The following is a 14,768-nucleotide window of genomic DNA, read 5'->3' as shown; positions in this document are numbered from 1 at the left end:
CTGCAGCAGGACAACGACCCCAAACATACAGCCAATGTCAATATGAACTATCTTCAGTGTAAAGAAGAACAAGGAGTCCTGGAAGTGATGGGTTGGCCCCCACAGAGCCCTAATCTCAACATCATGGAGTCTGTCTGGGATTACATGAAGAGACAGAAGGATTTGAGGAAGCCGACATCAACAGAAGATCTGCGCTTAGTTCTCCAACATGTTAGGAACAACCTACCTGCTGAGTTCCTTCAAAATCTGTGTGCAAGTGTACCTAGAAGAAGGCAAAGGGTTGTCACACCAAATATTTATTTGATTTGGATTCTTCTTGTGTTCATTTACTTTCCATTTTGTTAATTGATACAAAAAAAACTATTAACACTTTTATTTCTTAAACAATTCTTACTTTACAGCATTTTTGCCTAAATCTTTTGCACAGTACTGTATATATCAATATATATTCTATCTCTTAAGAACTTTGTTGGAGAGATATTTGCATATTGTTCAATGTCAACACACCTTCTGTTCTTATTACATGGGTTTCACTAAACATATTGTTCTTTTTATTTTATATTATGAATACAGGAGATGTTGGCACACACAAGGTTTAGGAAAGAGCCAACACTGCCAAAATATCCAAGAAATATAACAACATGGCGGTTACACCTTTATCTATAATATAATTGTTGTGACTGAATATTTGAGGCCAAACTCCTGACAGAATTGTAGTTTGCAATATAGCGGGGAAGAGTTAAGATCTGTGGCCCTTGTTAAATTACACGGATCAGTGATGGAAACCAAAGGCAAGAAACATGTGTACTATACAATTTATTTCTGTTACATGACTGTAATTTAGCTTTCTTCTAAAACCTCATCAAGCAATTAAAATTATGTTCATGGGTGCAACACTCTCAGTTCTATGTGTGAAATGAAAAAGGCATCACAATGCTTTAAGTTTGCATGTGTGCATGAGAATGAAATGTTTTTAATTAATACAACAATATGGAGTCAGTTGTATCTTGGAGACTATTCCCCCCGACATTGAGTCCTGTATGGCCTTTCCAGAGATCCGGCTTCTATGTTATAGTTTCCTTTGCACAATGTCTCTCTCTCTTATAAACCTCCAGGTAGGGGGGCAGTTGGGGCAGTTTTATAAAACTCATCTTACATTTTGATACGGCTTCTCTCCTGTTTGAAACGTTTAAAGCTGGATCATAGTTCATTTACATTTGCCACATTTGTTACATCCATTAGTTTGGCTTCTCCCCAGTGTGTGTAACTTCATGTTGCTTAATGTTTCCTTGTCATATTCTCCACATGGATTCCCTCCTGTGTTAGATCTGTGGTGTCAGGCATGGTTTCCTCTTTGTAAGAAGCATTTTCCCCATGTTGTACTCTTAAATGGTTTCTGTGCTGTGTGAGTCTTCTGGTGTTTAGGAAGTCTAAAAGTGTGTGAAAAACACTTCCCAACATTTAAACAGCTTTTCCCCCTGTGTGAATCTTCTGGTGTTCAGCAAGTGTAAGCTTATAAAAAAAGCACATGCCACATTGTGAACATATAAATGGTTTATTTCCTGTGTGTATTCTCTGGTGTTTAGTAAGATTAGAATTTTCTGTGAAGCACTTCCCACATTCTGAACATTTATAAGGTTTCTCTCCTGTGTGAGTCTTCTGGTGTGCAACAAGTGAATATTTAGAAGAGAAGCACTTGTAACATTCTAAACACTTAAATGGCTTTTCTCCAGTGTGAGTATTCTGGTGTACAGTAAGTAAAATCTTTTGAGAGAAGCACTGACCACATTCTGGACATTTAAATGGTTTCTCTCCTGTGTGGACCCTCTGGTGCTTAGTAAGACTAGAATGTTCGGAGAAGCACTTGTCACATTCTGGGCATTTAAATGGTTTCACTCCTGTGTGGATCAGCTGGTGCCTAGTAAGATGAGAATGTGCGGAGAACCTCTTGTCACATTCTGAACATTTAAATGGTTTCACTCCTGTGTGGCTCCTCAGATGTTCCGCAAGATGAGAATTATGTGAGAAGCACTTGCCACATTCTGAACATTTATATGATTTCTCTCCTGTGTGGATCCTCTGGTGACTAGAAAGACTGAGAACTTTGTGAGAAGCACTTGTCACATTCTGAACATTTAAAAGGTTTCTCTCCTGTGTGCATCCTCTGGTGACTAGAAAGATTAGAACTTCGTGAGAAGCACTTGTCACATTCTGAACATTTAAATGGTTTTTCTCCTGTGTGAATCATCAGGTGTTTAGTAAGACAAGAATTATTTGAGAAGCACTTGTTACATTCTGAACATTTAAATAACTTCTCCCCGGTGTGAATCCTCAGATGAATATTGAGTTGAGACTTATAGGCAAAACTCTTCTGGCACACGAAACATTGGTGCAGCTTTTCTGTAACTTTGTTCATTTTGTGTCTCTGTTTAGCTGTGATTTTTTTCCATAGTAAATGTTGAATGGCTAATTCTGGTCATTAATTACCTATATGAAAAGTAAAAATAAATGTTTACACACGATATCAATATAAACAACAGACTGAGGTCAGATATTGAGTTTTGAGAGTTTATAAATGTAAGACTTCCTCACTGCCCACAGCAGATTTGCTGTATGTAATAAATATCCATAACTCTGGCAGAGTAGAGATATATGACTTTACTGTTTTATAGACAAAAATCCAAAGTGTACACCTATAGTTTATCATTATAGTGACCTCAGTTGTCTTCTTATACTCTTCTTATAATGACTAGACATGATGAGTCTGTGTGATCCAAATATCTTTTCCCTTAAGGGCTTGTTCCCACTATCCATTGCAAGGTTCCTTTCCATGAACACACTAGATCACATAAACAAATCCTTCCTGCATTTTGGGGTGGAAGGGGACATGATGGTGCCATTCATTCCAATGGCACTGTAGACACGCCTCCCACCCGCACCGGAACATGTGGTGCAGCAATGCTCTGCGTTCTACTGCAATGCGATCACAAAAAAATCATGCATGCAATATCTCTTGTATGTGGGCAGGGTTTTTTGTAAGCAAGGAAAAATGGGACTCCGCCACTCCAAAATCATTGAAGAAATGTATTTTATTTGCTCATGTGCATCATATCACATATATATACACATAGTGCATAACAGCCTGGCCAATCCTAGCACTACAAAACACCCAATGATGTCATAATGACATCATGATCCCACCAGAATTACAAAGTATGTATCAGAATAGGATAGGGGGAAATCTATGCTGGAATAAGTAAACATTATTGTGTAATAAATGGCAGTATCCAGCCAGCAAATGTTAGGACCCCTGCTGGTGAAATATGAGGGGTTAATCTGTGCATGGGAACCATGTTGATTGTGGAAGTGTCCATGGTAATGCTGCAGTCATTGTGCCCAGGCCGGACAGAATGCCTCGCCTCTCTTATAGTCATCCCTGCTCAATTGTCAAGGGGAGACATCGGCTGCACAACCCCATAGGCTGCAGATTCAGTCCGTCGCCTCATGCAGAAAGCACAGGGAAGCTGAGGAGACCGGGGCATTTGCAGAGGGCTTGGGAGCTGGCGTACCGGCAGCTCTGCTATTACTAGCGGGCCCATGCACTGTAGTTGCTCATGTGGCCTCATACAATGCATGCACCGCATTTAATGTCACTTTAAGCATTAACAGCATTGTGGAAATACAGCAACATACGCAGTTTTCTGATGATGAGGCTCAATCATAGTCCCGTCAGAGTCACAAGGCCAGGAAGCATCTTGACCACTATGATGGAGGAGACATCTGAACAAGAGGGGACCCCAAGAAACCAAATTCTGCACCCCAAACTTTGTAGATGTAGGGGAGGCTTCCCTCCTAAGGTGCGTTTAGCAACTTGAACGGAGGGATCTACAGGAGAGGCTGAACCTGTGCGGCAGGCCAGAGGAAACCCGCAAGGTGAGGGTAAAATAATAACAATAAATCATAGTAACGGCAGAGCCGGCAATGAGGACAAAACAGAGAAAATTCTGCCTCTCTGGGGCTGTTTTCATGTATAATATAACCAGGCCTGTGATTTGGTGAGCGGCAGAGCTATGCCTATGTGTATGCTGCCATGCTTGTGTGAGGAAATATATCTATACATACACAAGTCGAGGTCGAGCACTCACAAGTCTTGTAGCAGGAGAAATTACAGTAAACAACAAATGTTTATGATGGAGGTTAAAGGATTACTTCACCTTCGTTACTCTAAACCAGGGGAAGACAAACCTCGGCCCCCCCGGCTGTGTTGGAACTACAAATCCCACAACACACTCTGTGAGTGATGCCTATGGTTGGCTGAGTCCTGCAATACCTCATGGGACTTCTAGTTCCACAAATGCTGGGGAGATAAACTTTGGTTAGCCCCCTTCCCCCAGTCTACACCTCATTGCAGCAGCTCTTATGTCTAATATTCATGTCCATATTTATTCCTCTGACATATGTACGTACCCCAGTGTTCAGATCTCCTGCATGTTCTGTCTCTTCTTACAAATGCAGCTGCAGAACTTCCCCTTCCTGCAACCGGCTTCCAGGTCATCCGAGACTGTAGTTTAGTGTCCTGATACGAGACTACAAGTCCCAGAATCCAATGCACAGGGGGAGGGGGGAGAGTGTGTTCATGGGAGCTTCTCTCTGTGAGGAGAAGACGAGGTAATACGGCTTCCTCCTTCCTGCTGCTGTGACAGGGGGAGGGGAGCCTGAGGACACATATGTCTGGATTTACCTCATCTTTAGCACAACAACCTCCTCCACTCTGTCTCTCCCTTCACCTCTCACCCACTCTGTCTCTCAACCTCTCTCTATCTTTCCCTGTCTCTCCTCCTACCTCCCTTCCTCTCTATCTCTCTGCTTTCCCCTCTATATCTTTCTCCTCCACTCTCTATTTCTCCCTCTCCCACACTGTCTCTCTCTGTTCCACTGTCTCCCTTTTACACTCTCTCTCTCTTTTTGTTGTCAATCCTTTTCTCTCTCTCCCTCCCTCTATCACTCTAATTTCCCTTCTGTCTCTCTCCTTTCTCCTCCCCATCTGGATATGTCTGGATTTACCTCATCTGATCTTCAGCACAACAACCTCACTCGTCTCACATCATAACCATGATAAGAACACTGATTGTTACAGACATAAGTACAAAGAAAATAAAACCATATTGTCATTATGTGCAGCGTTATATAGGACAAGACACTGTCTGTTATTAGATAGATAAAACTCCAAAATAGGTTTCACTCTCCTTCCCTCTCTCCCTGCCTCTCATTCTGGGGGAAATGATGGAAACTGGAGCAAACAGAATCTCTCTTCAGTTTGTTCCATTAAACTTTGAAAATAAAGAGAGAAGCTGATTGGTTGCCACAGACACCTGCTCCAGTCTTGATATATTCCCCTCTGTGTCTCTTTCTCTCCCTTGCTCTCCTTCACTCCCTCTATCTCCCCCCTTTTTTCTCTCTCTACTTGCTTCTCTATCTCTATCCTTCACTCCCTCTCTCTCCCCATCCGGATCTCTCTCTCTCTCACCCCCTTTTTTTCTCTCTCTGGTCTCGTTCACACCTAGGCGTATTGCATATGCGTGATCGTCGCGCGTTTCCGAAGGCTACTTGGCTGCATCCCAATGGAAACGCGCAACAAAATGGCCCAAAGTAGTACCTGTACCTTTTCAGGCGTGGGCCGTTTTGTAGCGCGTTAGGGACGGGCGGAAATACGCCAAGGTGGGAACGAGACCATTGAATACAATGGGATTTATACTTTTGAGCGTTTTGTAGGGCGTTCGTCGAGCGTAGAACGCGCTACAAAACGTTCAGGTGTGAACGAGGGCTCAACCTCATCTTTCCCTTACTCTCCCCCTCTCAAATTCAAATAAGCTTTGTTAGCATTGCCAAAGCAATTTGTTTTTTATGACATGGATTAATGGGGGTGGGGAAGGAAGCCATAGGACAATATTAGGGATAAAAGCTGATATTAGGGAATAGGTGAGTCCTGAGAATTGTTCAGGGTTGTGTAGTCTCCTCTTCTCCCAGTACAATGTGGAGTCTCCTCTTCTCCCAGTACAATGTGGAGTCTCCTCTTCTCCCAGTACAGTGTGGAGTCTCCTCTTCTCCCAGTACAATGTGGAGTCTCCGTTCCTCCCAGTACAGTGTGGAGTCTCCTCTTCTCCCAGTACAATGTGGAGTATCCTCTTCTCCCAGTACAGTGGGGAGTATCCTCTTCTCCCAGTACAGTGTGGAGTATCCTCTTCTCCCAGTACAGTGTGGAGTCTTCTCTTCTCTCAGTACAATGTGGAGTCTCCTCTTCTCCCAGTACAATGTGGAGTCTCCTCTTCTCACAGTACAGTGTGGAGTTTCCTCTTCTCCCAGTACACTGTGGAGTCTCCTCTTCTCCCAGTACAATGTGGAGTATCCTCTTCTCCCAGTACAGTGTGGAGTATCCTCTTCTCCCAGTACAGTGTGGAGTATCCTCTTCTCCCAGTACAGTGTGGAGTATCCTCTTCTCCCAGTACAGTGTGGAGTCTTCTCTTCTCTCAGTACAATGTGGAGTCTCCTCTTCTCCCAGTACAATGTGGAGTCTCCTCTTCTCACAGTACAGTGTGGAGTTTCCTCTTCTCCCAGTACACTGTGGAGTCTCCTCTTCTCCCAGTACAATGTGGAGTCTCCTCTTCTCCCAGTACAATGTGGAGTCTCCTCTTCTCCCAGTACAATGTGCAGTCTCCTCTTCTCTCACTACAATGTGGAGTTTCCTCTTCTCCTAGTACAGTGTGGAGTCTCCTCTTTTCCCAGTACAGTGTGGAGTCTTCTCTTCTCACAGTACAGTGTGGAGTTTCCTCTTCTCCCAGTACACTGTGGAGTCTCCTCTTCTCCCAGTACAATGTGGAGTCTTCTCTTCTCCCAGTGAAATGTGGAGTCTCCTCTTCTCCCAGGCCAGTGTGGAGTCTCCTCTTCTCATAGTACAGTGTGGAGTCTCCTCTTCTCCCAGTGCAATGTGGAGTTTCCTCTTCTCCCAGTTCACTGTGGAGTCTCCTCTTTTCCCAGTACAATGCGGAGTCTCCTCTTCTCCGAGTAGTGTGGAGTCTCCTCTTCTCCCAGTACAGTGTGGAGTATCCTCTTCTCCCAGTACAGTGTGGAGTCTCCTCTTCTCCCAGTACAATGCGGAGTCTCCTCTTCTCCCAGTACAATGTGGAGTTTCCTCTTCTCCCAGTACACTGTGGAGTTTCCTCTTCTCCCAGTTCACTGTGGAGTCTCCTCTTTTCCCAGTACAATGCGGAGTCTCCTCTTCTCCCAGTACAATGTGGAGTTTCCTCTTCTCCCAGTACACTGTGGAGTTTCCTCTTCTCCCAGTTCACTGTGGAGTCTCCTCTTTTCCCAGTACAATGCGGAGTCTCCTCTTCTCCCAGTACAATGTGCAGTCTCCTCTTCTCTCACTACAATGTGGAGTTTCCTCTTCTCCTAGTACAGTGTGGAGTCTCCTCTTTTCCCAGTACAGTGTGGAGTCTTCTCTTCTCACAGTACCGTGTGGAGTTTCCTCTTCTCCCAGTACACTGTGGAGTCTCCTCTTCTCCCAGTACAATGTGGAGTCTTCTCTTCTCCCAGTGAAATGTGGAGTCTCCTCTTCTCCCAGTACAGTGTGGAGTCTCCTCTTCTCATAGTACAGTGTGGAGTCTCCTCTTCTCCCAGTACAATGTGGAGTTTCCTCTTCTCCCAGTTCACTGTGGAGTCTCCTCTTTTCCCAGTACAATGCGGAGTCTCCTCTTCTCCGAGTAGTGTGGAGTCTCCTCTTCTCCCAGTACAGTGTGGAGTATCCTCTTCTCCCAGTACAGTGTGGAGTATCCTCTTCTCCCAGTACAGTGTGGAGTATCCTCTTCTCCCAGTACAGTGTGGAGTATCCTCTTCTCCCAGTACAGTGTGGAGTCTTCTCTTCTCTCAGTACAATGTGGAGTCTCCTCTTCTCCCAATACAATGTGGAGTCTCCTCTTCTCCCAGTACAATGTGGAGTCTCCTCTTCTCCCAGTACAATGTGGAGTCTCCTCTTCTCTCACTACAATGTGGAGTCTCCTCTTCTCCCAGTACAATGTGGAGTCTCCTCTTCTCTCACTACAATGTGGAGTTTCCTCTTCTCCCAGTCGATGTGGAGTCTCCTCTTCTCCCAGTACAATGTGGAGTCTCATCTTCTCCCAGTACAATGTGGAGCCTCCTCTTCTCCCAGTACAATGTGGAGTCTCCTCTTCTCCCAGTACAATGTGGAGTCTCCTCTTCTCCCAGTACAATGTGGAGTCTCCTCTTCTCCCAGTACAATGTGGAGCCTCCTCTTCTCCCAGTACAATGTGGAGTCTCCTCTTCTCCCGGTACAATGCGGAGTCTCCTCTTCTCCCAGTACAATGTGGAGTCTCCTCTTCTCCCCGTACAATGTGGAGTCTCCTCTTCTCCCAGTACAATGTGGAGTCTCCTCTTCTCCCAGTACAATGTGGAGTCTCCTCTTCTCCCAGTACAATGTGGAGTCTCCTCTTCTCCCAGTACAACGTGAAGTTTCCTCTTCTCCCAGTACAATGTGGAGTTTCCTCTTCTCTTCTATAGAAGTGAAGTCCGGGATGTGAGATGAGAGCCTCTGGAAGTGAGTGTCCCTCACTGCATAGTACTGGGGGTGCATTGTAGCAAGAAGTGGACCTCCTCCTAGAGGTCCCCCTGGTCACAACACTGGCACATTCTACTCTCCCTGGGCTTGTAGGTCTCTCTGTGCCACCCTGATTCGTTTTCCAGTCTGTGGGCTGAGTGCCCACAGTCTGTACAGACTCAGGATTTGTCTGTCTTTGGGGTCTTGTAACATCTCCAGGTATGGGGCCAGTTTGTATTCTCTCTGTAGTGACTGGTAAATAGTTTCTGTGAAGTTTTTTATTTCATTACTCCATTCTCTGATATAGTTTTCTTTCGAATAGTTCATTATGTCCTTGGATACAATATGACAGAAGATGTATTTAATTTTAGCTATCAGCAAAAGCAAGATTTTAAAAGCAGAAAATATCACTTAGGTTTGTAACCGTTACAGCTGAACAAACAAAATGGAGCCTTTAAAAATGAAATGGATCCTTAAAGACGAACTGAACGTTTGCCAATGTTCATGAGAGTATTATTATTATCCAGGACTTATATAGCGCCAACAATTTGCTCAGCGCTTTATAAAATAGTGGAGACAGTAAGGTTACAATACAATTTACAGTACAATAGGGTTGGGAGGGCCCTGCTCGTAAGAGCTTACAATCTAGTAGGAGGGGCAAGTGATATAAAAGGTAATAATTGTTTGGGTTGAGTTATTGGAGGAAGTAAAAGCCAGTTATGTTGAGATGAGGTAGGCTTCCCCGAAGAGATGGGTTTTTAAGGATCGCCTAAAGGTGGGCAGCGTAGGAGATAGACGAACAGATTGGGGTAAGGAGTTCCAGAGGATGGGGGACACTTTGGAGAAGTTCTGGAGGCCAGCATGGGAGGAGGTAATGAGAGAGCTAGAGAGGAGGTCTTGAGAGGAACGGAGAGGACGGTTTGGGTGATATTTTGAGATGAGATCAGTGATGTAGGTTGGGGTGGAGTTGTAGATGGCTTTGTATGTTGTTCAAATGTATGCTAATATGTTGCGCTTGGTGTGTGTATTCAACCTTTTTGTGTTCTCTCATAAACTAATGTTTGAGAAAGTTAATCAACAATAGTAAAATTGTAATCACAGTGTATAGAAAACAAATCGTGTCTCTGGTGATACTAATTCAAAGTGTTTTTAGGATCTTTAAATCGTGAAGGAGTAATTGAAACAACTAAGTAACTGATTGGATAATTAAATAAATAAATGCATTAATAAATAAATAAACCTTGCCTCGTCTTTTGTTATTCAATCTCTACTTTGTGGTAGTAATTTATGTGTAAAAACCGCACATATGTGATCTAAATATCAGCTGTGTATAAAAATATGTGACAACAATATAAATCACATAAAGCGATGTGAGTATAACAAAGTTCATCACCGAAGGAAATTATTGAATAAACGGCAGAGTCCAGCATAGGTGGCGGCAAGTGAAAAAAACGCTTTTTATCCACTCTATTAAAGTACAGATATTTTAAGCATACAGTTTCTTGGGGTCAGTCTGTGCTGTTCCACAATGTATCAGTAAAAAATGGACTTCTGGGAGGAATAGAGTTCTTATGGACAGAACTACAAATGTTAAAAAGGAAAATGGTAAGTTGAAAATAAACAAATGTTTGTTACTTTTTCTTCCGCCGATGGATCCACGGAGCTTCTCTTTTAGCCTCTCTCTCCTCTCCTGCATGCAGCTTACACTCCCTCTCGGTACTGATGGTACGCACCCTCCAGGTGTAATTGGAGGTAACCACGGAGGGTCCAGCCAGAGAAAAATAGAAGGGGAGAAGCCACAGAAGAGAGACAGATCTAAGTGCAAATAGCAAGAACTTTTATTTGGATTTAAAAAATTGATTGCACTTACAGAAATCCGTTTGGATAAAACAGCATGCGAGTGTGAAGGACACTCAGCCTTGTGAAGCCTTTCTACTGTGTCAGCGAGGAGACAGTCAAATCCCTTCCATGCTAATCTTCTCTGTATCGTTCCAATTTTAGTATATGTGCTGCCGAAGCTTCGTTAAAAGATTCGTTAAAAGATAACTATGGCCCAACTTTTTTGGGCCATAGCTCTCTTTAGCATCACAGGACATTTACTGTATCCTCCTGTGACCCAAGACTCATTGTATAGTGGGCTATTGCTCGCTATATGCTAAAAGCAGAGCCACACTGTGACTGAGATAGATCCCGATAATATTGTCGAGATCTACCCTGCATCCTGAATGACAGCTGTCTCTGCCTCCCTCTGCCCCCACCCTATCCGTTCCTCCAGTCAACCCTCATTATTCTACAGCCATATATTTCAAATAATCACTTATCAGTCCAGAACACCTGCTGATGTTTTTCTGACGCGGAAACAAGGCTGAGACTCAGCTATGTATGGAAAAATAGGATCTGGGGTGCAGAAAAATGGCAGCATGTGCTCTGGACTGATGAGTCAAAATCTGAAATATTTGGCTGTAGCAGGAGGCAGTATGTTTGCCGAAGGGCTGGAGAGCGGTACATTAACGAGTGTCTGCAGCAACAGTGAAGCATGGTGGAGGTTCCTTGCAAGTCTGGGGCTACATTTCGGCCAATGGAGTTGGAGATTTTGTCAGGATCAATGGTGTCCTTAATGCTGAGAAATACAAGCAGATACTTATCTATCATGCCATACCATCAGGGAGGCGTTTGATTGGCCCCAAATTTATTCTGCAGCAGGACAACGACCCCAAACATACAGCCAATGTCATTAATAACTATCTTCAGTGTAAAGAACAATTGATTTGAAAAGACAGTGACCTGGATCAATAATACATATAAATAACAAACAAAAAACACATAACAGTTACCCAATGTGATAGGTATTAATTTAGTTACATTTCCTTATCCAACAAATGGACCTAGGCTCCATAAATTGGGTCTTTTGTTATCAGTCCTGCATGGTGTGCCCCTGCTGTCCTCGATGTTCTCCTTTCTATTTTCATTATATACTTTTGCTTTACCATCTTTTTTCATCAAGTCTTACCATTTTCGCATGGCACTACTCTTTCTATATATATATTCCTACACAGATGAGGGATTCCTACCCCGCTGGATCTGCTGACTTATGGGCTGTGGCCCACTGCGAGAATTGCTCTCCATCTTCAGGCTAGAGGATTGCAGTCCTTGCACTGGGCCGCTGTCGTCGGTATATCCGGTCATGTGTGTGAACCAAAACATAGATGCTTTAAGATGCAATTACAATTATTCTCTTTACACATGGGCGGTGGTACACTCCTCGCAGTGGTTCCCACCTTTGGATGGGACCCACTGCCTGGACTGCGCCACGGCCCATGATAATCTAGTGCGGAAAACGCATAGTTGAGGTACCTGTGATGTCTACTGGACTCTTGTTTGGACAGATTTAGGTGAGTTATTCCTACGATTTACTAAGAATTACAGGCCTACAATATAAAACAACAAATTTCCATGAAAAACAATGTACCGCTTTGGCATGCTAAAATCCTCCATAATCATACCGCCAGGGAGGTTAAATTACACAGATCAGTGATGGAAACCAAAGGCAAGAAAAATGTGTACTATACAATTTATTTATTTCTGTTACATGACTGCAATTTAGCTTTCTTCTAAAACCTCATCAAGCAATTCAAGTTATGTTCATGGGTGCAACACTCTCAGTTCTATGTGTGAAAAGAAAATGGCATCACAATGCTTTAAGTTTGCATGTGTGCATGAGAATGAAATGTTTTTAGTTAATACAACAATATGGAGTCAGTTGTATCTTGGAGACTATTCCCCCCGACATTGAGTCCTGTATGGCCTTTCCAGAGATCCGGCTTCTATGTTATGGTTTCCTTTGCACAATGTCTCTCTCTCTCTTATGAACCTCCAGGTAGGGGGGCAGTTGGGGCAGTTTTATAAAACTCATCTTACATTTTGATACAGCTTCTCTCCTGTGTGAAGCTTTTAAAGCTGGATCATAGTTCATTTACATTTAGCACATTTGTTACATCCATTAGTTTGGCTTCTCCCCAGTGTGTGTAACTTCATGTTGCTGGACATTTCCTTGTCACATTCTCCACATGGATTCCCTCCTGTGTTAGATCTGTGGTGTCAGGCATGGTTTCCTCTTTGTAAGAAGCATTTTCCCCATGTTGTACTCTTCAATGGTTTCTGTGCTGTGTGAGTCTTCTGGTGTTTAGGAAGTCTAAAAGTGTGTGAGAAACACTTCCCAACATTTAAATGGCTTTTCCCCCTGTGTGAATCTTCTGGTGTTCAGCAAGTGTAAGCTTATAAAAAAAGCACATGCCACATTCTGAACATATAAATGGTTTATTTCCTGTGTGTATCCTCAGGTGTTTAGTAAGATTAGAATTTTGTGTGAAGCACTTCCCACATTCTGAACATTTAAATGGTTTCTCTCCAGTGTGAGTCCTCTCGTGACTAGTAAGATGAGAATGTTTTGAGAAACATTTTCCACATTCTGAACATTTAAATGGTTTCTCTCCTGTGTGAGTCCACTGGTGCTTATTAAGACTAAAACGTTCAGAGAAGCTCTTGTCACATTCTGGACATTTAAATGGTTTCTCTCCAGTGTGAATCCTCTGGTGTTTAGTAAGACTAGAATGTGCGTAGAAGCTCTTGTCACATTCTGAACATTTAAATGGTGTCACTCCTGTGTGGATCCTCAGATGTTCAGCAAAATGAGAATTGTCTGAGAAGCACTTGTGACATTCAGGGCATTGATATGGTTTCTCTCCTGTGTGAGTCCTCTGGTGTTTAGTAAGACTAGAACTTCGTGAGAAGCACTTTCCACATTCTGAACATTTAAATGGTTTCACTCCTGTGTGAATCCTCTGATGAATAGTAAGACTAGAACTTAGTGAGAAGCACTTTCCACATTCTGAACATTTATATGGTTTCTCTCCTGTGTGAATCCTCAGGTGTTTAGTAAGACAAGAATTTTCTGAGAAGCACTTGGGACATTCTGAACATTTAAATAACTTCTCCCCGGTGTGAATCCTCAGATGACTAATGAGTTTTGACTTACGGGTAAAACTCTTCTGGCACACGAAACATTGGTGCAGCTTCTCAGTAACTTTGTTCATTTTGTCTCTCCTTTTAGCTGTGAATGTTGTCCGCAGTAGATGTTGAATGGCTAATTCAGCTCATTAATTACCTATATGAAAAGTAAAAAGAAATGTTTACACACAATCTCAATACAAACAACAGACTGAGGTCAGATATTGAGAGTTTGGAAATGTAAGACTTCCTCACTGCCCATAGCAGATTTACTGTATGTAATAAACAGCCATAACTCTGGCAGAGTAGAGATATATGACTTTACTGTTTTTTAGACAAAAATCCAAAGTGTACACCTATAGTTTATCATTATAGTGACCTCAGTTGTCTTCTTATACTCTTTTTATAATAACTAGATATGATGAGTCTTTGTGATCCAAATATCTTTCCCTTATGTGCTCGTCCACACTATCCAGTGCAAGGCTCCTTTCCATGAACACACTAGATCACATAAACAAACCCTGCCTGCATTCTGGCTGGAAGGGTACATCGTGGTGCCATTCATTCCATTGGCGCCGCAGACATGCCTCCCACCTGCACCGGAACATGTGGTACGAAAATGCCCTGCGTTCCAGTGCGGTGCGATCACAAAAAAATTGTGCATGCAATATTTGTTTTACGTGGGCAGGGTTTGTGTATGCAATCTGAGCAAGGTAACACGGGACTCCGGCGCTCCAAAATCATTGTGGCACCCAACACGTGCGGTGTTATATGACGTCATGCGCCCTGCCTCCAAAACACGCCAGTGGCTGAATCCAAAATAGCATAAAGAAGTGTTTTGTTTGATGAAACGAAGGAAACGTTTCTAGTTTTCGTTCATTTCATCTGATCCCCTGATCTCCTTTAGTCTTCAGACATGTCTAATAATATGTGTGTGTGTGGGGGGAGCGAGGGGGACAGTTTTCTAAAATACTTTTTTACATTTTTTATAATTTTAAAAAATAATGTTTTATTATTTATTTATTTTTTACTGTTGGGGGCTTCGGGGAAATATTAGGGGTCCAAATAGACCCCTGACATTTCCCTTTTAAAATAGAAAAGAAATCGAGGATACCAAATCCTCAATTTCTTTTTCTGCAGCCTCAGCACT

The 14,768-nt window shown here is 42.9% G+C and overlaps 1 pseudogene; it reads right to left on the bottom strand.

Moving 5' to 3' along the window:
• Positions 1–1,461: 1,461 nt before the first annotated feature.
• LOC108799616 overlaps positions 1,462–14,768 on the bottom strand; it is a 47,111-nt pseudogene continuing 33,804 nt past the window's right edge.

The sequence above is a fragment of the Nanorana parkeri genome, unplaced genomic scaffold (genome assembly GCF_000935625.1).
Source record: "Nanorana parkeri isolate BGI_ZX_2015 unplaced genomic scaffold, ASM93562v1 scaffold1771, whole genome shotgun sequence".
NCBI classification, from domain to species: Eukaryota; Metazoa; Chordata; class Amphibia; order Anura; family Dicroglossidae; genus Nanorana; species Nanorana parkeri.
This window is presented reverse-complemented; position numbering and strand designations above follow the sequence as displayed.